We start from the raw sequence: 27,884 nt of genomic DNA on the forward strand, positions 1-27,884 counted from the left end.
AAATTCTTTCCTACAGATGTGTTACGCTGGCAAAATAGCGCAAACTTTCACTAATGACGGCATGGAAAACATAATTTGGCCTGTACGGTCAACCCCAAGAAAACTGATACCAAAATGAACAAAAATTAACCTTCTACCTGCATTTCAAGATGAGAAATGTTACACTAGCAGTTCTTTACGTACAAGTAACCTGCTGTTCTGCACAGTATTCAAAATGTGTTATAATGGAACTAACAGGTCAATGTTTTACTGGACAACCAAAGAGGATTGTTGTGTCCCTCAACTCATGCCCAAATAGCTTAACTGACCACAAACGCATGTTTTAGGAACAATAGTCCATGATAAGGAGTCATATTGGCACTCTGATAGCTTCTTTTTACTGTGCAGGAATACAATATGTGTGTTTGCATTTTCTTTGGCTGCTCATTTACTTGGTTACTTGTGTTTCATACAGGCTGTTTGCCTTGCTTTAAAACCTGTCTTTACCTCGAGGCAAAATTTGAAGAACACATCCTGTTAAAGATATAGAACATAACAGGGCAACAGATCTGCCTCTGACTGTTCCTTACCGCTTGCACACACACACACACACACACACACACACACACACACACACACACACACACACACACACACACACACACACACACACACACACACACACACACACACACCGGCAGTGAGGATGGGAGGGTTTCCACAGAAATCTCCTGATGGCTCTACTACAGAGAGAATGTGTGGGCTCCAACAGGCAGTTGTTGTTGTTGCGAGGTGGTTCACACACACTCCTCTAAAGTTGAAACACACACGCCAACACAAAAAAAAAACACATTATAAAAAAGCTCAACTCGAAAAAAAGTAACCTGTGGGTAAAATCCAATTGAATCCCCTGGAAAAAGTGTTATTGTTAAGAGTACACTGGACTGAGTCTTGAACCCTCTCTGTGTGAGCTTATGTGTGAATGTGTGTGATAGCACTAAAAATAAGAAGCAGTTTAATATACCATGCCTCTTGGTAACATATAGATATTATAAATCCTTATAGGGTTGTCACAGAAGTATCCAAGGGAAACTTTTAGCATATGTTATGAGGTAAAACCAATGGTGGTTTTACAACTGTTGTGTCAGTCCTTGCCGCATTGGGCCCAAAAACACTTTTTCTTCCAACTTACATTGGGAAATAGACGTCTGTAAATCAGTGGAATTTCTTTTATCATAATCAATTACCCAGAATGGACACTTTTATAGACCTTATTTAAATCAGTAGGGTCTATTAGCTGTAAAATGGGCTAAAAGCCGAATCCAGTTTCCTGCCTAATTATTTGACTGAGAAGAGAAGGGTCGTGACACTGCGGATTGGAGGCGGGGCTTAAGCAATTTGAAAGTGCGCATGCTCTTTGGGCCCCGATACGGTTACGTTTGCTCTCGAGTCAGGCCATTCTGGATTCATGCGCAACTGAGCAATTTTTATAGAAATGAACAAGTCTCACCTCCAACGCTGTATCCAGATCTCTTTATAAATCCATGGATAAAACTACCGTAATAAAGCCAGAAGAGGCTAAATTCAACAAAACTCTGAACAAGATATATCTTCAGATAGCAAAAAAAAATGTGCAATTAACTTGAACATCAACTGAAACACACAAAGGGCTTTTGAAAGACAAAAACATGGACACAATTCAAACCAGAAAACCTGTCAATCACAATGTACCCACGCCTCAAAGGATTGGTGCTTTATTGTGTATTGTACTGTAAATGGGATCCTCATTTGTTAAATGAACAGCATGCTGTTTTGAAAAAGACTTGAAAATGGCTATGAGGTCTTAAACTGGTCAGGAAAATGTTAACCGAGGTTATATATCAAATGACAAGTAGGGGTCTTTTTTCATAGACTTCTATGTAATTAAACCAGTGGAGTCGCCCCCTGCTGGAAATTAGAGAGAAGGCTGGCTCTGGCATTGGCTTTAATATGCAATCTGAAAACTCCCTGCTAGATGCCACTTAATTCCACAAACTAGGACTTTAAAACCAATAGACATGTTTCCGTTCCTGTAGGATTAGTATAGGAATATAAACGAGATGCATCTGGAAGTAAAAAAATCTACAAAGTTGAATAAGGGTCACCTCAAACTCATCACTGAACATCAGAAATCCCTTAAGGAACATTCTAGGAGTTTTTCTGTTTGCGGAAACATCTGCCCACGATTTCATAGCCAAAAATAATATGACAAAACTCTGCACCAGGCACCTGGGCTGCTAGCTGACAATAGCAAACATTGTTAGTCTGTTATGAAGGACACTGAATTTTTCGAAGGAGAACACTGAAGCTTCATGACACATTTCTTTCATACTCGAGCTGACAGGCATTACCGTGAGACAGAGCTTATGTGGCTACCGTGGTTGTGATGGATGGCTGCATGAAAAAAGAGCCGGAGATCCCATCTGGGTCATGTCTTATCAGGCTGACTGATTCACATTGATGAAATCATGCCGCCTTGTTAACCCACCCCCGTGGAAGAAAAAAAAAACTCTAAACTAATACAGAGGAAGAAAACAAGGCAGCAGAGGAAAAGAGAGGAGGAGAAAGAAGCATGTCAAGGAGAGTAGAAAAGGCAGAGCAAATAATGAGAGGGAGGGCAGCAGAGGGAAGATAAGTGGTAAATAGTGATGTAAAGTCACGGCAGGAGATATATTGGGATAATAAGAGCTGACTGAGTGGGATATGTGAGAGATCCAGGCAGACTGAAGAGAGAAACAGAGGCAATGGGATGCAGAAATTACCCATCATGCAGGAGTAATTTGACTTTTTTCGGGGAGTATTGATCACCAATGTATTTTGAACGGTGAAAAACTAATGTGACCTTCTGTTTATCATTTGTTTCTGCTGTTTAGTCACTCAGACTTTCTTAAAGGAAGCATGATTGAATCACTCACTTGCCCATAAGCCTTGTTATGACAGATATTTTCTGCAGTGTAACCACAGCACAGGAAATTGGCCAGGATCCACTCTCTCGACATGTATCCAATAGTCTACTGAGACAATCTGCTAGTTACACTCCATCCCACAATCAACACAGCCAACGTGAAAAGTGTGTGCATCAGGTTTGTGTGTTTGTGCAATGTTGGCTGGTTTTGTGTGGGAAACGACAATCTGACTTTTTCCTCTATTTTGACAGTTGCTTCTGTTTTTAAAAACTGTAAAAAATCTAAGAAATGTCCAACTACGGGGTTGGCAGTTTCAATCCGCCCAAAGTGCCATTTAAAAAAAGTCACCCTAACTTCTCTAATGGCAAAGCTGTCTCCATAGGTTTGACTAGACTTGCCAATGTTCATGAAAGCAGCTACTGGAAATGACATCAGCTGCTGTGTGAAATGTTTCCTTGTAAAATATGACACACACTTCCATAAATTATGCACCTTAGAGGAATGCTTTACCCACAACATTAACATTTGGTTATCAAATATTTAAAAAAACACTGAGAAAAATGTGTTAATTTAAAATGGGTTTGTGTTCTACAACAGCCGAACTAAATCAAAACATACTTTTTAAACTCTCACGCGCTCAAGTATTAAAATGTAAATTCAATTTGTCCAGTGATAGGCTTACTACATCCCAAAGTAAAACCTGACCGATTAAACACCTCTGCATAAACAGTCTTATGCTAGCACTTGTGTCCGCATATATGTTAAGTGTTTTATGTTAATGGACTGCAATTACTTCAACTCATCAAAAACATTTTCCGTTTTGTGATACTTTGTTTGCAGCAGAGGCATGGAAGAAAAAACCTTTTTAAATTCAAGATTACTGATAGGTGAATAATAGCAAAAAATGGAAAAATCCTGCAAATTGTCACTTGTATTGTAAATACAGCACAATAAGGTGAACATTCACTTTGACTTCTGGTGCAGGTGGGGCAAAGAAAACCGGAACCAAAACCAAAGCATCTTGTCGGTAAATAAACAGCATTCCTCATCTCCGCCTGTTTGCAATAAACTCGCCAGCAGAAGCTGATCGGCACTGGTTGCTGTGTTGTTAGACAGTAGTGGATTTACGAGATCGACATCTGGAAGCGTGCAGCAGCCACACTGCCATGAATATCAGGCTGACAAGCTGTCTGCTAATGGGCTACACAATGTCAGTGGGATATTAATGGTAACAAATTGCTGTCAAGTTAAAAATGCGCCTGTCCACTTTCTACGGTTTTATTTAAAAATGAAGGAAACTGTCCTCAATAGGAGACAAGTCAGTGTTGGTAAATCTCTGTGTATGTATGGCATGTTTTTGGTTATAGTTACCAAAAACACACTTTTGGAGACTTTTGTAAAATAGTTTTAGGTTGGTGTATTTGCTATTATAACATGTGCAGCGGTAGTGGCTCACGTCAGCTAATATCGGCTCCAATAATCAATCACTAATGGTCATTCTGGGACTGACCCTGATACTGAGGACAAACTGAAAAGTGTGTACACTGCTGGCCCCGTATCTGGCAGGAGATATGTGCCTGGATTTTAAATGCATTTTTTTGTATCTGACACAGCAATGCCTGCTCCATTTCCGAAATCCACATTAGGAACAGGAAATTGTGATGTTAATACTATGAAATCCGGCCAACGTTAGGCTTCTGTAGTAGAAGCAGTTATCGTAGCGGTATTAGCAATAGGTGGTGTGCAATAAGAAAAGTTAAAGTCACGGTTATCCTTGCCATAACAATTGTGATTCACAAATATATTCAGAAAATCTTTAAAATGTGACTAAATGGAACTAAAACATACTGAAATACCTTTTGATATTTTAGTTTGGAGTAAAAACAAACAAACAGAAATAAGGTCCTCATGAATCATAGGGCCTTTTGCATAATTGATGGAAACATAAACGAAGTGGCTGTTGTTCCTTACTTACTTCCTGTATTTTGAAAAGGTATACTTTAACGTAAAGAAATAATGAGTACTTATTGGACCTCTGATAAGCATTACCATAAATAAGAAACTTTTGCATTTTGATGAGAATAAAGAGCAAATTTGAAATATTTTGTGCTCCTTTATCAAATTGTGCAAAATAGACACAGGCTGAGATGTTTATTCAGAGGAGCTACTGATATAGGAGAAGGCAAATGTTGCATCAAGCAGTCATGTTTGCTTAGCTTTTCCCCGGAGAGATCAGACTCTTCCAACGGGGAGTTACCTGCATCAGCGAGGCAGCAAAACAGCCATTAAGCCAGCCAACCGACCACCGTTGGGAAAAAAAAGAAAGAAAGAAAACGACACGAGAAATAAACGACAGAGGATTACGCACACTGTCATTCTCTCCACATCGCACCAGTGGACCAGCTTTACACAACAGAAATGTGTCGAGCCCAGACTAAAACACTGCAGGATGGGTTTTTCTAAAAATGGAGACAGCTCACTCCTGAGACACAAAGAGAGTGAGTCTCCTGCTTAACCTGCAGGTATTTGTATGAATCTAAGATAAGCAAATCGAATAGTGCCCGGGGATGAACTCAAAGGGCTAGCTGACAAAGGCAGCACACAGAGATAGTGACAGCAATCCATATTGTAATAGAAACAAGTGTGGTTTGATAAGGAGCGTCACTGTAAATACTATCCAGCAGCAATTATGAGCCCAGCTTATGTCATACAGTATACACAAGAGAGTGGTTGTTACAACATGAGGACAATGGCCCTTTATTTCAAATCAGAACCACTGTTATGTATCTGATGTCATTGGTATAATGCAGCCTAATTGACATCATATTTAATGCAGAATTATTGAAGACCACACATTTAATGAGATATTTTGAAATGGTCCAACACTATCAGAAGAAGCACTTTCTATGAAGCTTATAATGTATTATAAACATACTACTAATAATTAACAATCTTCTTATATCATGTGTAACTTTAGTTAAAATCACTCGTAAATATTCAGAATTATTTCTCTAACAATAATCATAACACATTATACCTAATTTTAAAATGACTTAGAGGGTCATTTATCATAATCCTTAAACAAGATACTTTTTATACAAAGCTATTTTAAAAATCCATAATGAAACTTATAATGTGTCATATATAGATAGTTATACATGATATCGTTTTATATGGTTAGAATGTATTTTTACTATGAGAATTATAATACACTATAATCCACTATAAAAACGTGTTATGATTTATAATATGGTGTCATTATTTTTAGAAATTAATTATAAATATGAATGAGTGCTCATAACTACAATTACAGACATGGATGTGTCAACTAACTGGTTTTATTATAATAGTGTTGCATGAGTTGCTGATTAATGGGCTTTTCCACGCTGGCTATTTGGACATATTTAAAACATTTATATAAGAAAAATGTGTTTTCAAAAAATACTGAAATCTGGCACAAAAGGCCCTGACGCTTTCGTTTAAGAGTTGGCAGTAACAGTTCTAAAAAAAAAAATGGTAATACATACAAATACAGCATGCAAACCTCTGCCTCAGATCTATCTGGGACATTGATGCCTGTGGAACCTGCTGTCCAGGTTTTTAAACCTAAGCACACCAAATGCTTGAGGAAAGTCATATGGCAATTTGTGCAGCAGCCGGCAAGCACCTTAAATAACTGCATCACAGTGCTGCATCTACAGTGTGGGGGTAATATACATCCGGTATTCAGAAGCCTACTTTATGTTTTAATGCACAGTTGCGCATTTACTGTCATAAAAACCCAGATAAACGATCTTCAAAATGAGCCATGACCATGTTTAGACTGCACCCCACCCACCTTTTGTGTGGGCCTAAGTATGAGATTAAGACTTCTAAATTGGGTCAGGTTTTTTCTTGTGGATTCATCAGGTTTTGTTTTTTTTGGGTAGATGGGCTTTGTGACCATTGTTAAGACTATTAATTGGGTAATTTTGAGGAGTTGGTCAGGTATAATCTGATTGGATTAGAGGCTATTTAAATAGAGTTCTACGGCCCGGGGATTAGATGATCACGGCCAGTTGCACTCATGAGCAACTGATTTGTATCTCTTCTCATGTTTTTAGTTTAAGAGTAAGTTATGATGCTGTATGTTGTCATTTGTGTGTTAGCCCAATAGAGCTACAACTACATATTGGTTGTGTTGCCTATAAAATGTCTGAAAAATGTGCCTCCCTGTTTCTCAAAATACAATGTGATACCTTTAAACGTCTTGTTTTCACATTCCAAGTCCAAACATATTAACTGTAATATGGTATAAAACATAGAATAGTAGGGAATCTACTAGTGACTATCTCCTTGAGGGGCTGAAAACAGCCTTTCAGTGTTATCTGTAAAAAAAATACTTTATGGTTCATTTATCAAAATAATTGTGATGACTTTTTTGCCAATAGATATGTCGATTGGGCAACTAATCGCTGCACCATGGTATCTTGAAATGAAAATCTTGATTATGCGGGTAAATTAAAGTAGGATATCTACCTAGGAGGTCTCACTCATTAGTTTCTGAGCTTGGTATCCTGGAACACCTCCAGTGTTGGGATGTGTTTAGCCAGGAAGGTGTATTGGGGGCTGGGGGTGGAACAGGGGCACTACCAGGGGCCTCTACCTTCCTCTCCTCAACTATCCTCCTCACATCTGGATACAATGTGGGAACAGGGCACTGAGGCCAGGGGGATCGCTGAAGGGAGGGTGTGGGTGTGCTGGGGGATTCTTTACAAAACATCAAGAGCCAATGGAAAACGGTGGTGGTAGTGCTGCTGCTGTTAGTGGATTTTGGGCTGTGTGTGTTGTGGTGGTGGTGGGGGGAAGGTGGGGAGGTGGTAGGTGGAGACCAAAAAGCTCCCTGTCTTTGGTCTCTTCTTCCCTGTGTAGTTGACTGCAAGGCCCCGAGCAATAGACAGACAGAGAGGCAGCTGGGAGCTGAGGTATAGCAAACAGCAGCAGCACACACAAATCCAGACAAGGTTAAAAACCTGGTGTTTCTGGGTAAATACACCTGATAAAACAAGGCAATCAGTCCAGCTTTATATTGCTAAGCACCAAAGGCAGTGATTGAATTCCACTTGTGTTGCAAAGTATGGGAGCGAAAGGAACGCTCTAATTGCCAACAGTCTGATTTAGTTTTAAGACTTTTTCACGCATCCTAAACACATGAGATCCATTTGAATATCTGTTTCACAATCATACCGGCAAAGTATGAAGGAATTAAGTCCCAATTGTATGGATCATTAAATTGTTGTGCCCTTGACCCAGTTAAAATGTCAGGATGGATTGATAAATAAAAAATAATTAATTTATATGAGATCCTTTTTGCATGTTCTAGCTTCTATAGCTAGGAGTAGTTATGGTGCCGGCTATAGGCCCGATTCCGTGGCTGAAACTACACACACCATCCACAGTCACATCAATCCCATTTTGTATCACGGCTGTTTAACTTCCTCTGACAGCCTGCAATCAGAAAAACATTTAACATTTTATGGCCTACTAGAAAGAATTCAATGACTCCACCAAGGCCAAATGTCTCAAAATGTAAATGAAAGTGAAAAATAATGCATGTATCCACCCTGCGATTTGTTTCTGCTCCAAAATTGATTGGGTTCTTACTTCGCCCAGGCTTCAATTGTCAACTAATAATCATGAAAATCAGGCCAGTAGATTTTCCAGTACCATGCCAACAGACAGACCAACAACCCCAACCAAAAGCATAACCTACCTGCCGAAGATAACTACCTAAAAGACGTTGTATACCTTTCTCTGTAGCCACAAAATGCTTTATACAGATTGGTAATGCATTTGAACCAACGAAGACTTCTACTTTGATGTATACAAATGGTGCACTTTCCTTGTATTACCATGTAAAACACCCATTGTGTCAACTGGAATTCCATCTAGTTGAAAAGGCAAAATTGTCTCTGTAGTCTGATTTGCCAACATGTACAGAACACAGGCTACAACGAGGGTCTTGTTGAAAGAACGTAATGCAATGTATATCACTCAGTCTTAACAAAACTCAACTACATGATGGAGTAGGCTTGTACTTATTACTACTGCCGAGTAGAAACCCTCACTTTAGATGACGCTTGCATTTGTTCACCTTGCATGCATGTGTGAATTTGAACTGTATCTCTGATCCACATGTGGATTTGCGGTGAGCTCATTAGCCCTTGGGCAACCCTCCCCCCTCCTCCTCACCTCTGTCCTCAGTGACCCCGAAGCCTGCTTGACCCTGCCAGAGTTCCACTATTACTTCCTATACCCTTTTTCCTAACGCCTGTTCATCCCGCCATTACAAAGTAGCATAGAACAAAGGGAGAAAGACTGTCATACTCTGGACCCTACCTCGACTATTGTCTGAATGTGTATTTTCTGGCTTATCTAGCTGTTCCTATTATATTTACAAGGCTCAGATATGTTCGCTTGACTCATTTGGAGAATTGGAAGTAAAGGAGAAGTAAAACTGCCCCCTGAATTTCCCTTTGAGTGGGTCTGCCCAGGAAATAACAATGGTGACTTGAAAGGCATGTCAATGAGAGCCGTTGCTCATTTAACATAATTGTTGTTGGAGTCTGATTTGTTGTATTTATACGTTGTTATCCAATAACTCTAAAAAAAGGAATCATCTTTCTCCTCCATTATGATCAGAAAAGCAGTTTTTGACAGGATTAACTCCAGTCTTCAATCCATCCACCCCCCACACACACTCAGTAAAAAGCATCACGGCAAGGTTAGGCTGACATCAGCGCCTAACGATCAGTTCCTCTGTGGGCTGAATGATTAGCTGCAGTAGCCTGGAGAGTTTTCCAGCTTGTTTCCCTAAGTTGGTCAGACATGCAACATCACTGGCCTTCAATCTGCACTAACTAAACACACTGTGTACATTCTCTCTGACTTTAAAGAGAGGGAAGACTTTTACACACTAATAGACGATGCTAAGAATGTAGGGAATGTGGGGCAATTGAGTCGGATAAGGGAAAATCTTTTTAAGTGTGTCGTGTTTAAAGTTGTTTTTGTACTCAAATGGAGTAACAGCGGTAGTTCCTCTAGTGAGATTAGATAATGTGAATGTTTGTATAAATGGGTGGAGTAGTTAGCAGTTACATATTTGCATCAAAGTGAAACTAGTGTGAGGGTTAGATGAATGATGCATTGCAAATATTTGCAAATATCTTTAAAGGGGTATTCCAAAAGTCCTGTTTTCTTCTTATGAAGTTGCAACTGAATGCTCCTTTCTGTCATACATCCAGGTTTTGTAATTTGGTTTATGAAGTTTAAACTTGGTGTCACACCTTACTCTGTTTCAACATCCACACTAACCACCTATCCTACTTGCTTCAAACAAACATAAACACATTATAAGAAACTTTGTATCAGAGCTTTCTAACTTGTTGGTAACCTTTTCTTTCCAGTTTAGTGTGTTTATTTACTGGAACAAAATGGTGAATGCTTAAGAGGAGCCTCTCTGCTTAGGGAAACAGCTCACCCAACCCCCACCCACCCTTAATGCCCTCTGGGCTGCTGTGAGTTTGGATTAAGTTTGGGTGCCACGTCCCCTCCCTACAGAGCCCGGACGTCACCCCTGCCAAACATACATACAGAGTTTTTGTGTCATCGAGTGGCCTGTCAAAAGGAAGTCTTGCAGAGAGATAAATAGACTGAAGTTGAAAGAGTGCAGAGGAAATAAAGGCTGGTTTTATAAGTTAAGGTTTTTTAAGGAAACTACTGCATCAAATATATTATAACAACTATTAGTTGACTGAGATTATCAACAGAAAAAATAATAGTTTGATTAACAATCAATCGTTTTTCATGCAACAAAGGAAATAAAGACAATAAATATAAAGTATATAGTAATTTGTAACAGCCCCAAGATACGTCATAATATGCTAAAATAATCCTAATTACATGTTTATCAATCAAGGTAATTTGTGTGATTCAGTTTTTTTGGTCATTATGTGTATTGAGACATTCATGTATTGAAATAAAAGATGAGTCAATACTTTAAGGTGTTTCTGTTTCGCTATTGATAGTTGTTGTTTTTAAATTCCCATTTTAATGCTTTCTAATTAGGGTAACACTGCATGTGTGTGTGTCTGTGCTGAGTGTGTAAAGCAGTGGATCGATAATGGCAGTCTACTACGGTGACATCTGGGCTGGACAAAGAGTGCTCCCCTTTTTCTCTCCCTCCCTCCCTCTTTCTCCCTTCCTCTCAATCCCTGATCACAGCCACGTGGTCCTCTGGGCTATTTCTCCCAGCTAAGCTTATTTCTCTTCTTTAATCCCGCAGCAATCACAGCAACAATGCCAAGCGTGGGTTCACAGACGCAGGCAGATATTTATCTACTATGATCACTATGGCAGCTCAAAAGCTGATAAGCACTGCTAATGAATCCGGCACATTCAGCCTCAGCTCTGTGTGCTTGTGATTGTTATTTCATTGGATCATCAATAATGTGTAAGATGGAAAATCAACATGAGTGCTAGTGATGGATAACGCAGCATGTACCGTATAACTGGCTCCGATTGGAACTCACTTTCTACTATTCAATTTAACTAACTCTAGGCACTGACAAGGAGCTGTTAAGCTGCTTGCATCACTGTGGGCTCGAGCTGCTTCCTGCAAGTGTCCTCAGTTGCTCTGATGAATGGGGTCGATATCCAACCTTGATTATCATATTCTCATCCACTCAGTCCATCCACCCCTGATTTGGTTCCTGCAGTCTTAAAGCTGATGTCACTTTCCTTAGGAACCTTTGAAGGAACTCATGGCAATTTGACCATGGGGACCAGGGACTGTCTTTTTACTTCTTTTCAACCCTCCCTCCCTGTGTCCGGAGGGTGTAGTACTTTCTAGAGGTTGTTACATTTGGGAATTTTCTGATTAGCCGTGCGCTCGCAATTCACATGACAGCATCAACCGCCATTTAAAACCACCTGCATTTGACAATCACTTGAGAGTTTGAGGCTAAAATGTTTTAATATGTCCTTTTTTAAAGTTTCAACATGTGTTCATGCTATCATGCTTCTCCCCTCGCAATCACCATAGGCAAAGGCTAAAAAGACCCTGTTCCTTAATCCCCCCTGCCTCCAACCCCCCTAAACCCAACCCCAACTCTAACCTCTCTCCTATCTTAATCCTGCGATTACTACATCATTTTCTTTGGGCCTAATTGAGACAGCTATCACGACTCACTACCTGGAAAGGGCTGCTTGGCTCAGCAGAGACTTGATCTTCTGATCTTATTGGTCCTCATGGGTGGGGAGGATGCAGGTGTGACCCAAATAGAGGGATTATGTACTCACCTGTTGGTAAAGTTTCAAGAAAATGGTCAAGAATGTTTAGGTAAATAATAATGGGCATATCCACGTACTGGTAATGTCTAGAATGATGGTCGCAGTAAATGTATATTCTTTGTGATTATCCAAGGCAGGAAGCAATGTGTTTCCCATGGAGGGCTCATTTATAATTTAATCCAGGAGCTTGGTGTTTCTAAGCTAACACAGAGAGATTGCCCTTTCAGAGTAAAAACCCCCACCATGTAGCAGGGAATCAATGCCCACAGAACAGACACAAGACATTGTAGTATTTTCATTTTCTGTTTCATTTTCAAAAGAAATAAGGAACAGACTCTCCGTAATCTAACCGTGATTGTCCACAGACAGTTATTAAAACCTGTGAAGGCAGGCACATCCTTGCTTTCATAAAGGAAGTGATTGATACAATAGTAAGGAAGATCAGAACGTCAGCAGAACTGACTCAGTGTCTGTTCAAAGCCACACAACATCAACATGAACAGTCGGGGTAGGAATGAAGCAGCCAAAGAGTCAAAGCAGGGTACCAATTACACTTCAAAAAGTGCTGAAGAGATTCAATCAAAGACCTATTTGCGCAAAGCTAGCTCTGGAACTCTGCCAGACGTGAATTCCACAAGGTGCTGGAAACCACAGATAGACTTCAGTGCACGCTAATGCTAAAACAGGATATATACACACCTAAACCAGTACAGAGGTTCCAACCGGGAGATGCACCTGATAACAAAAGTAAATGCAAACCTGTTCGTAAAAATGTCTTGCATTCAGGAGGATTCTAGCATTTGCAGATTATTCTTTAATTTATCTTCTGGCCACTTGGGGGCAGCAGAAGCTACAATTACAAATGTATGTCAATATTACAGACCTTGTTATCATATTTGGCTCATTTATAAATCTGGTAGATGCAAAGCAGCATTAGCATTCATTAACTCTGTTATGTTGTTCTGTTTATTTATTGTCAATGGCCTGGTTGTAAGGGAACTTGGTGGATGGGTGTCGCATGAGGCAAGGAAAACTCAATACTTTTTGTGGCATCAGAGGCGCCACAAAAAGCGCCTAGATTCATTATTTTTCACTTATGGGAAACGCCTTGGTGGCACCGTCCAAGTGCCCCATCTAGTTTGATTGTGTTCCAAGTCCAATTATTCATGGTTCTTTTAGCTCTGTTTTGGTCTACACCATCTCCTAAGGGAAATATATGGTTCTTCAACTGCTTAATTCTACACTGTGTTGTCTATCTCCTTACTTTTTCTTTCTGATGATTAGTTCTGAGCAGGAAGAAGTACAGTTTTAGAGCATTTGAATCAGAAGTGTAAAATTGCGGGGCCAAAACATCAAAAGAAAAGCGGCTATGGATATTTGTAGAGTTGCGATGAACTGCAAAGTTGGGTGATAATTCTCTATGACAACATTTTTCATGCCAAACAATTCCATTGTTAATATATTTTTGGGATCATTCCAGATTTAATATTAACAGCCGCGTATGGAGAAAATCTGCAGAACCAATTACTTCGTTTTTTTCAAATGTTTTGCCCAAAAAGCAGCTCTGTGTCATTATACCTAAAAAAAAATGGCAGCGTCTTTATGGTGTTGCACCCCCCTCTCAGTTGGTGAAGGTAAATGACTATGTCCATGGTGAAAAGGCACAAGGCAGTAATGAGTAATGAAAACAGCCGAGTTAGTGCTGCCATTCAGTGAAGGGCCTGCTGCTGTGGAATGTGAGGCGCCATTCATTCACATGGGTTAAAAATGCATTTCTGCCACCACAAAGCCCTGCCTTGTCCTCATTGTTACTCACCACACCAATAAAACACTTCCACATTCTGAAGGGAGACGATAAAAAAATTAAATTGCTAATTTTACTCCTACATGTACAGGACAAAAACATAAGTAGGGGGTGTGGGGTAAAGGTGGGGAGGAGTGGTGAACTTTGCTAAAAAAAATAAAAAAAGTCAGGTCTTTGAAGGAGTCGAGTTGAAAGTTTGATCACGATAAGCGTGGGGACGCAAAAGTAAGTAAACACAGGCTTACAAAAGTAAAAACACTCCTATTGACAAAAGCCCAATGTATGGCGCATGTGTATGTTTAGAGCAATTACAAAAAGCTTCACACGAGTCATGTGTGAGCTCTCGAGGGATCCGTGTGTGAATGTGAGGCATCTGCGAGAGGCTCTGCCAGAAACGGGTAAAAGCTCATTCTAACATGAACCACAATACTGATAACATGTCACATTTAAACACAGGTCATGTTCCTCAATGCTCGACAAGTGATCTCAGGCATGACACTGTTTAGATACTTGTGACATAACCATCTCAGAAGAATACTCCCATATTGTGGCTCTTCCTTGAACACAAAAACAAGTATGACCTAAAGTCTGCCAGAAATCCATAAAGAAAAGCATTTATTTGCATACCAACCTTCAGCTTTATTCCTGGTTCTATTCATGGGGGGAACAGGTGGCACTCTTAAGGGCAATTTATCATCTTTCGGTTAATTTGGGGAAGTTACATCATTTGTTGTGGTGTGTTCACTAGATAACCACAGAGTTGGGGGTTCAGGGTTTAGAAGAATTGTTTTACATAATGTCTGAAATGTGAAATAGGGGAGACAATGTAATCCTGTCTGCAAAACAACGCTCCGTCTCTTCCTCCCTCCCTCCATTCCTCCCTCCCTATCTGTCTTTCTGTATCTGACCTTACACAGAAGAAAATACTGTACACAACCAGAGAGAAAAACAGTTCACCACAGAAAGGCCAAATCAACGGACGGGAGAATGCCGTCAAGTACAGAAAGCTCACAGTTGATGATGCTATGCACACACTTTGTTTTTAAGATAACTATTTCAATACTGGAAGATTTTAAAAATGCTTATATCACCAAAGTCTAACATAATCCATACTTTAAAAATCCCCCAAGAAGTACACAAAAGTACAGGTGCAGCCATTAGTCAACTAACAAAGTGATAATCCACACTTTTTTAAATTACTGATTGATCATTAAAGCCATTTTACATTGAAAAATGGCATTTTCAGCCTTTCAAATTCGGACAAAAAAACGTTTCTCTCTTCTATATCATCTCATTGTACATTTTTGGTGTGTTTTGGCATGACAAAAGAATAAGTTTAAAGACAACAGCTTGGACTTCAGAAACTGGGAAGGACATTTTTTACAGTTTTCTGGCTCCGTCTACAGCAAACGATTAATCAAGAAAATATATTGGAATTGTTAATGAAAAAGCAACAAGGAAATTATTGTGTGTGTGTGTGTGTGTGTGTGTGTGTGTGTGTGTGTGTGTGTGTGTGTGTGTGTATGTGTGTGTGTGTGTGTGTGTGTGTGTGTGTGTGTGTGTGTGTGTGTGTGTGTGTGTGTGTGTGTGTGTGTGTGTATGTTCAGCACAGTAGCCTACTATTCCAAGTCAAAATTCCAACTACACCAGATAAGCCTATGTTTCATTTGTTCCCGCTAAACTGTATTCCTTCACTATAAACAACATAAGAAGTGAGCCTGTTTTGACACGCATGCGCGCAAGCACGTGCACGCGCGCGCTGTCTTCTCTATCTCACTCCACTGCAAACTGCTTTTACATAACTATCTCCTCTGATACTTCACTCAGTCCGGGAGGGAGGGTCACTATGACAATCCCGTAGTGTTCCTTTAATACACCACTAAGAGCTTTCTTTAATAGCTTTTATTGTGACCTTTATGGATTCTTTGCTCCTATTATCACCTATAATTGTCACTTAGGGACTCCTGCTGCTGGTTAGTAAGTGTATATCGCTCGTGTTCTACTTTATGACATGTTACACCGCCTTCAATATCCCTTTAATAACTTAATTTTAATATCATACCCTTCCTTAGTTCATAATATGATATTTTGTTCACAAGTTTCCACTGTGTTATCAGTATTTCATTCTTTAGACCCTTATTTCCATTATAGCACATGCACTTTTGCTGCCCCGTTTCTTAGCCAGTCCACTCCTAAAGGAAATGACTGGGTTAATGCCCAAAGAGTCGGTAAAGATTGGACTACATAGCAGCAGCCCGAGGAACGCACCCTCCAAACGAACAAACAATGATAATTATACAGTCACTTCCTTACCAGTTAGCAACACCGCTGACAAACACTCTCCAAAAAAGGGACCGGTTCAGCTCTCGGAACGTTCAAATATATATAAGAGTCCAGATCCGCCAGAGATAGAGAGGACACCCGCTGTGTGTGCCGGTGTGACTACTGACAACATCGACCCGGGGTTCAACTCTGCAAAAAAACCGTGTGGAAATATTATTATTATTATCTCTGGCGAATTCCTATCTCCTTGTGTTATAGAGCAGTACAGGTTCCTCTCTCGCTCTCGCTCGCTCTCTCTCTCTGTCTCGCTCTCTCTCTCTCTCTCTCTCTCTCTCTCTCTCTCTCTCTCTCTCTCTCTCTCTCTTCCCCTAGCTGTTTCACGGTGTGTGTGTGTCTCTCTCTCTCTTGTCTCTTGTCGTTTCACTGCTGCTGCCTTCAGGTGTTGTTGGGAAATGTCGCGATTCAGATTAGTCGATCAAAAAAAGATCACTCAACTTTTTTAAGTAACAAAAAGGACAACATTATATTGTTAGCCTGTCATATAGAGCATTACAATTTGTTTAGAGATATTACTTTCGACTTGTTTTACTACACAACTGAATTGAACAGTAGGCAGATTAATTAATAGTGAAAATACAAATGTGTTGCTTTTGTAGTTTATTGATGACGTCTCGTTGGAAAAAGTTTTACAATAGCTGTGATTATGATAAACCTACTGGGATAACGATAAACATACAGTAGAATCATATCAGATTTGCAGAGACTACGTGTCATTAAATAAATGGTTGTGTCGATATTAGCCTACGATATAATGGTAGGGTTACCAAAGTTGAAACCATAGACTGTATATATATACAGTCTATGGTTGAAACGGTAGGCTGTATGTTTTGTTTGAAAAATCTGAGTTCATTCACAAAGACATTGATTGACAATCATCACTTTCCCATAAGTCCCTCACTTATAAGGAAGTGCACTAGGTAGGCAGACGTATTGCTTGTGATGAAACACATGTGATCATCAAACATGTCACAGTACGGTTGCCCAGACTCGTGCGATTCAATCATGGAAGTGCCGGAGTTTATAGCCGCCCATGAATGCACCACCACCAATGGAAAGAAGCCCTGTGTGTGTGTGTGTGTGTGTGTGTGTGTGTGTGTGTGTGTGTGTGTGTGTGTGTGTGTGTGTGTGTGTGTGTGTGTGTGTGTGTGTGTGCGTGCGTGTGGGCGTGTGCGTGTGTGTCTGTGAGGACAGGATCGAGGGCGGAAAAAAAAGGAGAAGCAGAAAAGTTTGTCCTTGTCACTGAACCTGAAGTGCAAACACAGAGGTGTGTGTATGTTTCATTTATGTCTCCATTGCGTTAGATCAGCATGATCAGCCTGTGTTCGTGTGTGTATGTTTTTAGAGTACAGAAGAACAATTGTCCCCAGACCCTTGAGCAGCCCACCACCATACATGCGCAATGGTTTATCCTGTGCGCTAAAATACACGTTGGTGCGATCGCGCTACCCTACTTTTACCCACACACACACACACACACACACACACACACACACACACACACATTTTCGTTCCAGTCACCTGCTATTGTGTCCCTTTACCATAACAGCAGACTCACATCCTGTAGGTACATCATCATTTGGGGAGCAAAGCAAAGTTACATGCATGCCCCCCCCCCCTTCACACACAAGACCCCCCAACACCACCACCTCCACCATTTACTCATCCCTCCCACATGTTTCCACCCCCCCACCCTTCCAAACACACACACACACACACCGCATGCAGATGAGTTGTTTGAGCTTGAATCGGTGCAGAGATTGAAAGGAAGAATAAAATGCGACACATGCACGCGCGTACACACACACACACACACACACACACACACACACACACACTGATAAACGTTCTAGTGGTTTCAGATCCTCATATCTTTTACATTGAAGAGAGAAGTTCCGGCTGGCTGCTGCTGGCACCTGTGCCTTGCTCAGTGGCAGTTGTGTGCCATGTCTATTATGTAGGACACGTCCTCCTAATATGGATATACTACCCCCCCCCCCCTTCTTAACCCTCCCTAACGTCCACATAAACCCTGTGTGTCTGTTTCCGTGCAAAACATTATTTTAAAAAAGGGGAGCTGTTTATCCCTCTTTCGGGTGTTTCCTGCTCTGATCTGTCTTCTTTTCGTTTCTTTTGTAATTATACTCGCACTGTTATTTTCACCATAAATCTGCGTAATTGCGGTGATAGAGTGTGTTTCCCCAAAAAATATATTTATATAAAAAAAGATACTAAAAGGAGGAGATAAACTAGTGGAAAGTTTGTTTAACATCAGAGAGGACATGACTCCAGCGTTTCTCACTTTATTCTTACATGTTTTTATTCCAAAAACTGATTTAAGGCAGTTTTGTTAAAGCTTGATGAAGTATGGTGACTCGCATATTAAACTGCTATGATGAACAATGGAGATTACAAATGATTCCCTTTACACACTTCTGGCTCTGGTGCCTTGGTATGATAGCCGACAGGGCATCATAAATTATGCATTTTTCCTTAATCAACCACTACACCCTTGTATGCATGAAACCTATTTATAAATCAAGATCGGACTATCGCCTCCACCTACAGCCCATTCCGAGCTCACGGGGTGTTCCGATTGAGTCTGTATGCGTATATAAATAGACAAAAAAGATCTGCGTACCTGCTTTATCCAAAAGAATAATCCAGGGTGACTTCAAGAAGCAGAGACAATCCTAAAGGTGAAAGCATGCTCTTTGCAGTGTATGCTGAAGTGCATGATTGAGTAGGACGAGTCCAAACTGTCCCACGGGGGTGGACGATTATCCTTACTGATAATTTTCGTTGTATCACCAATATATTTCTTGTTGATTATGAACACAAGCTAAAACGTAGCTTATATTTGAAAAAGGCACGACTGCTTGACAAATATAAGCTAAGTCCTTTAGTGAGCATTTTGGTTGGTTTCCGTACACCCCATTTGCTCAGCTGAATGGTTTCCCCCGCATTAAATGGCACTATGCTATTGTCTCATCAGCGAAAAGTTGTTGATACTGATGGGAAGTCCAAAAAAAGTGCAAAAAGACTACGATTATGTCCACCATGACGTCGTATTCAGAGTTATGTTGACATTTTAAATGATGTCAAAGAAAAAAGCAAAAGGATCCAATCATGAAAGTCAATGTGAATGTACTCTTTGTCAATTCAGTGTTATTATTTAGAGTTGAGGATTAAGTTTCGTTTATCCAACCTGTTGCCACACCAAAGCTTATTTTAATATGGAATACTATTGTATATGAAACGTTTTTAAATATGGCTTGTTTTCAGGGATAAAATGTTACATAAATAAGGTTATGTATGATTTAGACAACCCCCTCTGTAATAAACCCCTCAGAAGTTAATAGGAATATATTTATAAAGTGGAAATTATTGGTTCAGAGTTATGGGAGAAATAGCATGTGATTATTTACAAAATGACAATTACTTTTACAACAACTTCTCTAAAATATGATGTTTAAATATGCAAATTAGACATTATATAATGCTAACTGACACACATAGACAAGGTATGTATTTTGGATGTTGAAACAAGATATGTTATTGGAGCCTTCACCCTTTTAACTTGTTGACGCCGGACAAACGCACTCTCTTTTTCCCCACAAACTGATTGTTACATATTCTCCCAGTGTACTGTGTCATTGTGTGCTATCACAGGTACTGATCAGTGTTTTACATGGGAAATACCTGAAAGAAAATAAACAGAATTTAAACATGTATCCTACATTTATATCAGCTCTTCTGGCAGTGTCCTTTGCTTTCTAATACAGCTGGAACACATGACAATAGCCTAACTACTTTATTTTCGGCCAAGCAGGTTATAAATCCTGTTCCACAGACACACTCTGGACAATGACAAACAGAATAACAGCAACAACTCAACTCAAAATTTAATTACATCATATAAATAACTACAAGTCTTGAGACACGTGTGGCTGCTAGTTGCTTTAATATGGATTCACTCCAAGTCACTCCCTTGCAGGACTGGAAAATCTAGAAAGTCACAGAAAGATAAATGTGAAACCCCAAAGGTGTACAAATGTTTGGTCTGTGGTTACTCTGCCAATAAATCTGGCCATTCGTTACATAGTTATGGATTAGTGTCTTTTGTGAAGAGTGTTTGTCACTGGGAGTATTGGTTGAAGAAGTATTCAGATCATTTACATCAGTAAAATTACAAATGTACTTTGAAAACACTTCCTTCAAGTGAAAATCTGGCCTTTTAAAAACTTTAAAATGTAGAAATATATATCAGTAAAAGCTAAATGTCAACTTAAGATACAAAAATTCTGCGTTCTGCGAAATGTTCCCTTTCAGTTAAATGTAGTGTGATCTTTTGGCATAAACATTACTGCTGTACTAATTTCTATCTTGCATTTCACTGTTAAATAGATACTATTTTTGCTTTAAAAATATCACTACTGATGGAATGGTTGTATATTGGTGCAGAGTGGTGCAGCGAGGACATATTGTTGTGGGTGGACCCGGAAGTAAGCAATGCAACGGCTACCTCAACAAAATGGAGAGGGATTTTTCTATTGGGGTTTTGGAGTATTAAAAATACAATTATTATAATAATTTGTGGCAAACACACGTTTATGATACTTATATATTTATGTCAGCATGATATCTCCACATATTAACACAAATGTTATGATTTTTCTAACATTAATGCAATCGGCAGAAGTAAAAAGCTAACATTAGGCTATAAACAACATCACGTCTAAGCTAAAGATGGCTAATGCTTGGCATGATAACGTTTAGTTTTATCATTTAGTCACATTTTAGTCGTATTTGTGAAACAAAGTAACTTCTAACATTCACGGGTGGGGTGTTTACTGATGCGTTGTGGAATAAAGGTGGAAATCTCTAATCAACTAAAAATCTTATTACAAGATTTTAACTATAAACACGTTTGAAAAAAAATATTTCACATCAAGAAGAGGGAACCAAATGTGGTCAAATGTGAACTTATTTCCAGGTTTTAGGACTCATTCCTACACCACTAAAGCCTTGCATTCATAATGCAATTATGTCTGCCACTGTGTGACGATCTCCATTTCTAAACTAAAGCACTATACATAGACAACATCATTGCCTACATGAGAGCATTTCAAGTTTTTGTCTGTCGAAACTCAAGGCTTCAAAACTAGTCGACATGTGTTACATCACAGCATGTACATCCACATCTAATGGTACACATGTGCTCCAGGCATTAAATGCATGATTCTACACAGATTTCTTGTAAAACACTGCTGTTAAAGTGAACTCCAGCTTATTGTACACCCAAGTCATGTGTAATGATTGTCACTGTTGTTGCTGGTGTTGTGCAGTGTTGTGCAGAGGTCAGCATGCAGTGAGAGGGAGGCCATGTTGCTGACTGGTGATGTAGCAGCAAGTTAAGACACACAGACATTTTATCAGCCAAGAGCCCTTGAATTGTTACGGCAGTGCTTTATATATATATTTATATATATATATATATATATATATATATATATATATACATATATATATATATACATATACGTATTACATATACGTATTTCTGTATACAGATGCTCAGGGAGCCTCCATGGCGCCCCCAGAGCGCCATGGAGGCTCCCTGAGCATCTGTATACAGAAATACACACACTTAAACGTTGGCCGATGAGTGTCATGAGCGCTAAAATGCATCGCTACTTCCTGAAAATATAACAATGCACATACACAAACATGTCTGTTTAGTACATCTTTCAAGATATATGATCTACTCAGCTGTACACACAACACACTGATAGCCCCTCAAGCACACACATATACATATTACTCAAATGCAGGGCTGCATTCTTGAAATATGATCTACACCCACACTCAACACACGCACACGCACACACACACACACACACACACACACACACACACACACACACACACACACACACACACACACACACACACACACACACACACACACACACACACACACAATGATATATGTTTAACACGGCTACCAAAATATAACATTCCATGCTTTAAAAGGGGATACTCCCATGCACACACACACACACACACACACACACACCGTCACCCACTGAAATTAATTATTATATGCATGGAAAACAAAAGGTCTCCTCACACCCTAATGACAACAAATGCACAGCACATTAGTGATACCACACAATGAACAGAGCCGCTCTCTCCCTGTAGTGTGTGAGTCACTGTTCAGATACTTCCTGTTATAAGAGAGCAGTCTTTAAAACAGCCTCCCTCGCCCTTTCCCAGTCAGAGGGAATGTCAAGCCAAACACACACACCAAGGTGTCCTCTCAATCTCTTCCTCCCTTTGCTCTTTCTGTCCAACGCCCCTTGAGTGTGCAGGTCACCCACACTCAGCATTTTAAAACGGTGAACCTTCACCTTCAAAAAAACATAAAAGGTGGTGGTGGTGGTGGAGGTAGAGGGAGGTGGAGGGGAAATTCATACAACAATATGTGCATGCATTTGCTCAGTATTGCTTGGGTAGCTGCTTGTGCGTGCATGCATGGCAGGCACAAACACACACCTCAGTGCTGCTCTTCTAATAGCAATCCACTATGCACAACATGCAATGATATGCATTTCTCGACACATTTGTACATTTTCTGTTAATTGACTGCAGGTTGAGGTGCATTTAATAAAGTAAGGAACATTAATTAGTTCTATCTAAATGATTTATTTGCGCACTAGAGCTTAAATGGAAAACATTACAGGTGTAAAAATGTTAAATATAGATATCAACAAGAGAGTTCCGCAGTTCCTTTTTAACAATATAGAGGTCCTTTTTGGGATTTGTATGTTGTATTGTTTTTTGTGCATGTTAAGGGTCTGCAAAGGCTAAGATCCCAAAGTTCTCTCCACAACACTCACCTCCCCTGCCTGAAACGCCTCAATCTGACTTGTTTGTTTACTTCCGTAATATAATGACATCAATACCTATCACCTGTGTTTTTATTGGCTCCAACACATGCTATGTGATAGGCTAAGGGGAGGGACATCTCTAAACGGTTGATCAATCACAACAGAGCCGGCCAGCTAACTGATCAGAGCAGACTGGGCTCTGGTTTCAGACAGAGGATAAAAAGAGGTGCTTCTGCACAGGCAGTATGAGAACAATAAAGACTTTTTGAACATTAAAGCATGGATACATGTCACATAGAGGCACAAAATACAATTTTGAACCTGAAAATTAGCACACTAGGGCCCCTCAAAGACATTAACACATTTTTACATTGAACTTACATTTAAATATGCAAATAAAGCATTATCTTTTGGCATATGTGCTAATTTGCTTACCTTTTCTAAACATGAGATAGGTTCAACCTTATTGGGTCTTAACATATTGGAGTCAAACATTTCACAGACATAATTATGGTTATCTCTTTGTGTCATTCCTATCCAAAAATCAATTTTCATTGTTTATTTAGGAATAAATGTTTTATAAATCAGCCTATGAATGATGGTTTTCTGAAATTGATGCTTAAATATGCAAATGAGGGATTATCTAATGCTAAATGTTGGTGAATATAGGAGAAATCAACAGAAGCAAAGGTAAAATACACACATGCAATTTCTTTCCACTATTCCGACATGCCAAAAATAAAAAAAACAAAAAACAAAACAAATGCAGGAATAAAATAAAATGTCCTGTAGTATCTCACCATCAAGTAGCAAATCATGCAACCATTACGCAACGCAATACCTGTTTAATTTCCTAATTTCAGCTACATAAAAACACTGTAAAAGAAGAACAATTAAACATTTTTTTCAAAGAGTGTACACTGTCTCTTTGACTTTACTTGTGTGACTCACTACTGTCAAACAGAGTTGATCCTATCTTGTCCTAAAATGGCACCAGAGTCAGGCACTATGATACGTGGCTATCAGCAGCCTTCTCCGGTGACTGACACCTCCAGCCCCCTTGTGCTCAATTAGCTCGTAGTGCATTAGCGGCCGGATGCTAATTGTCAGCTGGCAAAGGAGGAGTGCAAGGAGAACCCTCAAGGAGATACCTCAGGGAGAAGGGGTTGATGGGTGGGGGCTTGTTGGTGTGCTTTGTTGCCTAACCAGCCCATGAGCAAATATAGCCTCTTCTAGCAAAAGAGGAAAGCCCACATCTTGCCATACAGCGTGAAATATTTATTTGATATCATGTTACCTCTTTTGAACAAGACAGATGACACCCTTATGCCACACCTTTCCAAATTCAGGGCTCCATATGTATAAAAACAGGAACTTTTAACCACCTTTTCTCCTCATTACTGTGTGATATGGTGGCAGCTTTGTGCACAAATGTTTCCCCGATGATAGAGAATGTTTCTTTTTTTTATTGTTACAGGAGGAAGTGCATCTCCCTCACTCTCTATCTTGATTACTCAATCTGAAACAGCTTTTGGATCTCACCTATTTCCTGGTTTCACTACCTTCCCCTCCTCTGCTCTTTTACTTTTTCTCTCATGTCGCCGCCCTCTTCTTCTCTTTTGACCACCTTTCCTTTTACATCTTATCAAATTCCATAGGGTGGGGAGGGGAAGTGAGGCGGGATCCACCCACACCAGTAATCATTCATGCTATTTTAGCACCTCTACTCTCAGCTGGGCCCAGCAACATCCACCTGCAGCCGGCTCCCGAAGCAACACCAATCTTGTTGCGTCACCACATGAAATCAGAGACATTGTTAAAATATGCTTATGACGGCTAATTCAGAAGCAGCAGCAGCAGCAGGGAGGATGAAGGGGGTCTCCTGCTGTTGTTAGTTCAGGGTGTGTACAATGTTTATGTCTGTTTTTGAGTGGTTATTTAAAAGTCCTCTCATTATAGAAGGGAAGGTGACTGATTGAGAAGTCCCAGGTTGTGTTCTGTTGCTAATATAGTTACGTGGTGTAATCGCACAGTAATAACATCATAACCCTATCTGAATGAGAAACTGTGGACTGTGATTGAGGCCATTTCCTGTGTGTGTGTGTGTGTGTGTGTGTGTGTGTGTGTGTGTGTGTGTGTGTGTGTGTGTGTGTGCGTGCGTGCGTGTGCGCGCGCGCGCGTGTATTTGAAGCAGCGGTGACTGCACGAGGCAGCCTGATGGATACCGGATCATACTGCAGCGCTCACATTGTCTTCAGTCCTCCTCCTCCCCCCTCCCCTACTGTCTGCCTGCCTCTCAGCAAAAATGATCACTCTAAAACACACACATACACACACACACACACACACACACACACACACACACACACACACACACACACACACACACACACACACACACACACACACACACACACACACACTATCCCTGATCACACATACATGCAGGAGAAGCCAAATGCAAGCTATAACACATATTCTCTGCATAAAAAAAGCATGACACACGGGGAAAAAAAAGGTGCAAAAGCGGATTGCAGCAGAAGCAAAAGTGCACACATGCAGAAATGCACATTAATGGTAGATGTACATTAGGGTAGCAAAAAGGGATTATTTAGTCAATGAATCTGTTGATGTTCTTTTTAATTAGCTGCTTTGTTATAAAATTTGAGAAAACGATGAAAGATCTCAATAGATGACATCCTCAAATGTCTTGTGTAAGACACTGGAATATGATCATTTTTACATTTTGTACCCATTTAATGAATATTATTGAAAATAATGTTATAATATAGATAATTTAATTGCTGACAACCAATCCATTTTAATCTGACACACGAAAAAAGTGTTAGCTAACCCCAAAAGGATAATAAAGTGATCTATGTTTTTCCCTGCTATTCTTTTTTTCTTAGTTGCTTGGTTTATAAAATGTAAGACAATTGGGAATAATCCCAAAATATGTCGTCCACAAATATCTTGTTTCGTCCAAAACTCAAAGATAAACAGCTTCATGAAGTTGTCCAAAAAACTGAAAATATTCCAATTTAAGAAGCTAGATTCATTGAATTTTGATATGTTTTTCTCACAATATTTTCAAAAAATAGTTAATCAATATAAAGAAAAACAATCATGTAATCTAATAGGTGTAACAACAGTTCTTTTAATTTCAATTGTTAGGTTTATAGATTTGTTTTACATTTTAGTCTTTTACTAGTTTCTAGTTTATTTACTAGTTTATTTATTTTTGCACATTATTACTTTAACTTCTAATGTTTATATAAATGTGTTTTTTTCAGTTTTTAAAAATGTATTAAATGTATCCATTATCCCCTGGGATAAATCCTTCTGATAACTAATCATTTAATCATTGCAGCTGTACTGGAAAAACTGCACACATGCTCAAACACTCGAAAAGTGTACAAACATGGTCCCCTGCTCATTGAAAAGCAACCATGCATGCTCAGAGCCAAACACCACTGCCATCAGGGATACTGCAAGGGAACATCTCGGTGTGTTATCACATCATGGGATTTCATCATCATATCTCATGTCCCTCTGTGTTAACGATCCCATGTTGTCTGACTTTGCACAAGGCAAACAAGAAGTCAGCTGTTGTTGCACCTATCCACAACGCGCACGCATGGTCGATCTCAACAGTGACAGCGGCTACGTGTCACAGAGGAAGGGAAGTATCCACTCCTGACGTATGGCCCTTTAATTCAGACACACAGCAGTCTCAGTAAGTAGGGAAGGGGGATGGAGGATGGCAGGAAGAGGTCCCTAAAGCTTGTATATGTTTTGTATATTTTGTATGCCTGTGTGTATTAGCATTGCTCTGGTACACACTGCAATTTGAAGCCTCCTTTGCATTGTTTCTCCCCGATGGCTTTGTTGCCGCTGCTGCTGGTACTCATGCATAGCCTATAGGGTATCCAATGCTGCTTAGAAACTCCTTTAACTGACTTTTCAGGTAAAAAAAACCCAAAAATGATCAACATTTTTTCCGGAAGAAAATTGTGTGTTACGTTAACAAAAATGTACATTATGTTTGAAATGTGTATTTAATCAGGTGGTCTCATTTGGATAAAAAACATATTTTCAAACAAAGAACTGAGAATAACAAACTTTAACAAAAATTAACATGAACACACCAAACAGCATTTAAAAATAAAACACAGCTAGACAATACCACGAAATGCATTAAAATAATAAAAAATAGTTTAATTATTTATATATTTATTTCAAATCAAAGTCAATATCTTTGGAATTTGAACTGAAAAAACAAGACATTTAAAATCATCACTCTGGACTTTGAAAAACGGGGATTTGTTTTATATAATTCGCTGACATGTTATAGACTTAATAATAATATTAAATGATACAGATTAGTCAATAATGTTTTTGTTTTTTTTAGTTGCAATCATAATTTAAATCAAAATTGATTCGCTCCACCAAACTCTGACATTTATTCTAACCAGTTTCACCATCATCAGAAACATTGTTATGTCATACTTTCTCTTGAAAGCGGTCATATTAGCGCCGTGCTCGTTGGTGTGATGATGTTGTAATTAACACGCGCATCCTGTTTGACATTGT

General features: G+C 39.5%; 1 protein-coding gene across 4 annotated transcripts in view; it reads right to left on the minus strand.

Moving 5' to 3' along the window:
- LOC134861850 (zinc finger protein 516-like) overlaps positions 1-19,108 on the minus strand; it is a 49,090-nt gene extending 29,982 nt beyond the window's left edge. For 2 of the 4 annotated variants that reach the window (XM_063879411.1, XM_063879412.1), the window contains exon 1: positions 16,372-16,632. The gene's annotated coding sequence lies outside the window, so the exon portion shown is untranslated. Of the gene's footprint in view, positions 1-16,371; positions 16,633-19,039 lie in introns of those variants that run through there. The other 2 variants (XM_063879409.1, XM_063879410.1) reach the window with 2 other exon arrangements.
- Between the last annotated feature and the right edge of the window lie 8,776 nt (positions 19,109-27,884).

Source organism: Eleginops maclovinus, chromosome 3 (assembly GCF_036324505.1).
Source record: "Eleginops maclovinus isolate JMC-PN-2008 ecotype Puerto Natales chromosome 3, JC_Emac_rtc_rv5, whole genome shotgun sequence".
Classification (NCBI taxonomy): domain Eukaryota; kingdom Metazoa; phylum Chordata; class Actinopteri; order Perciformes; family Eleginopidae; genus Eleginops; species Eleginops maclovinus.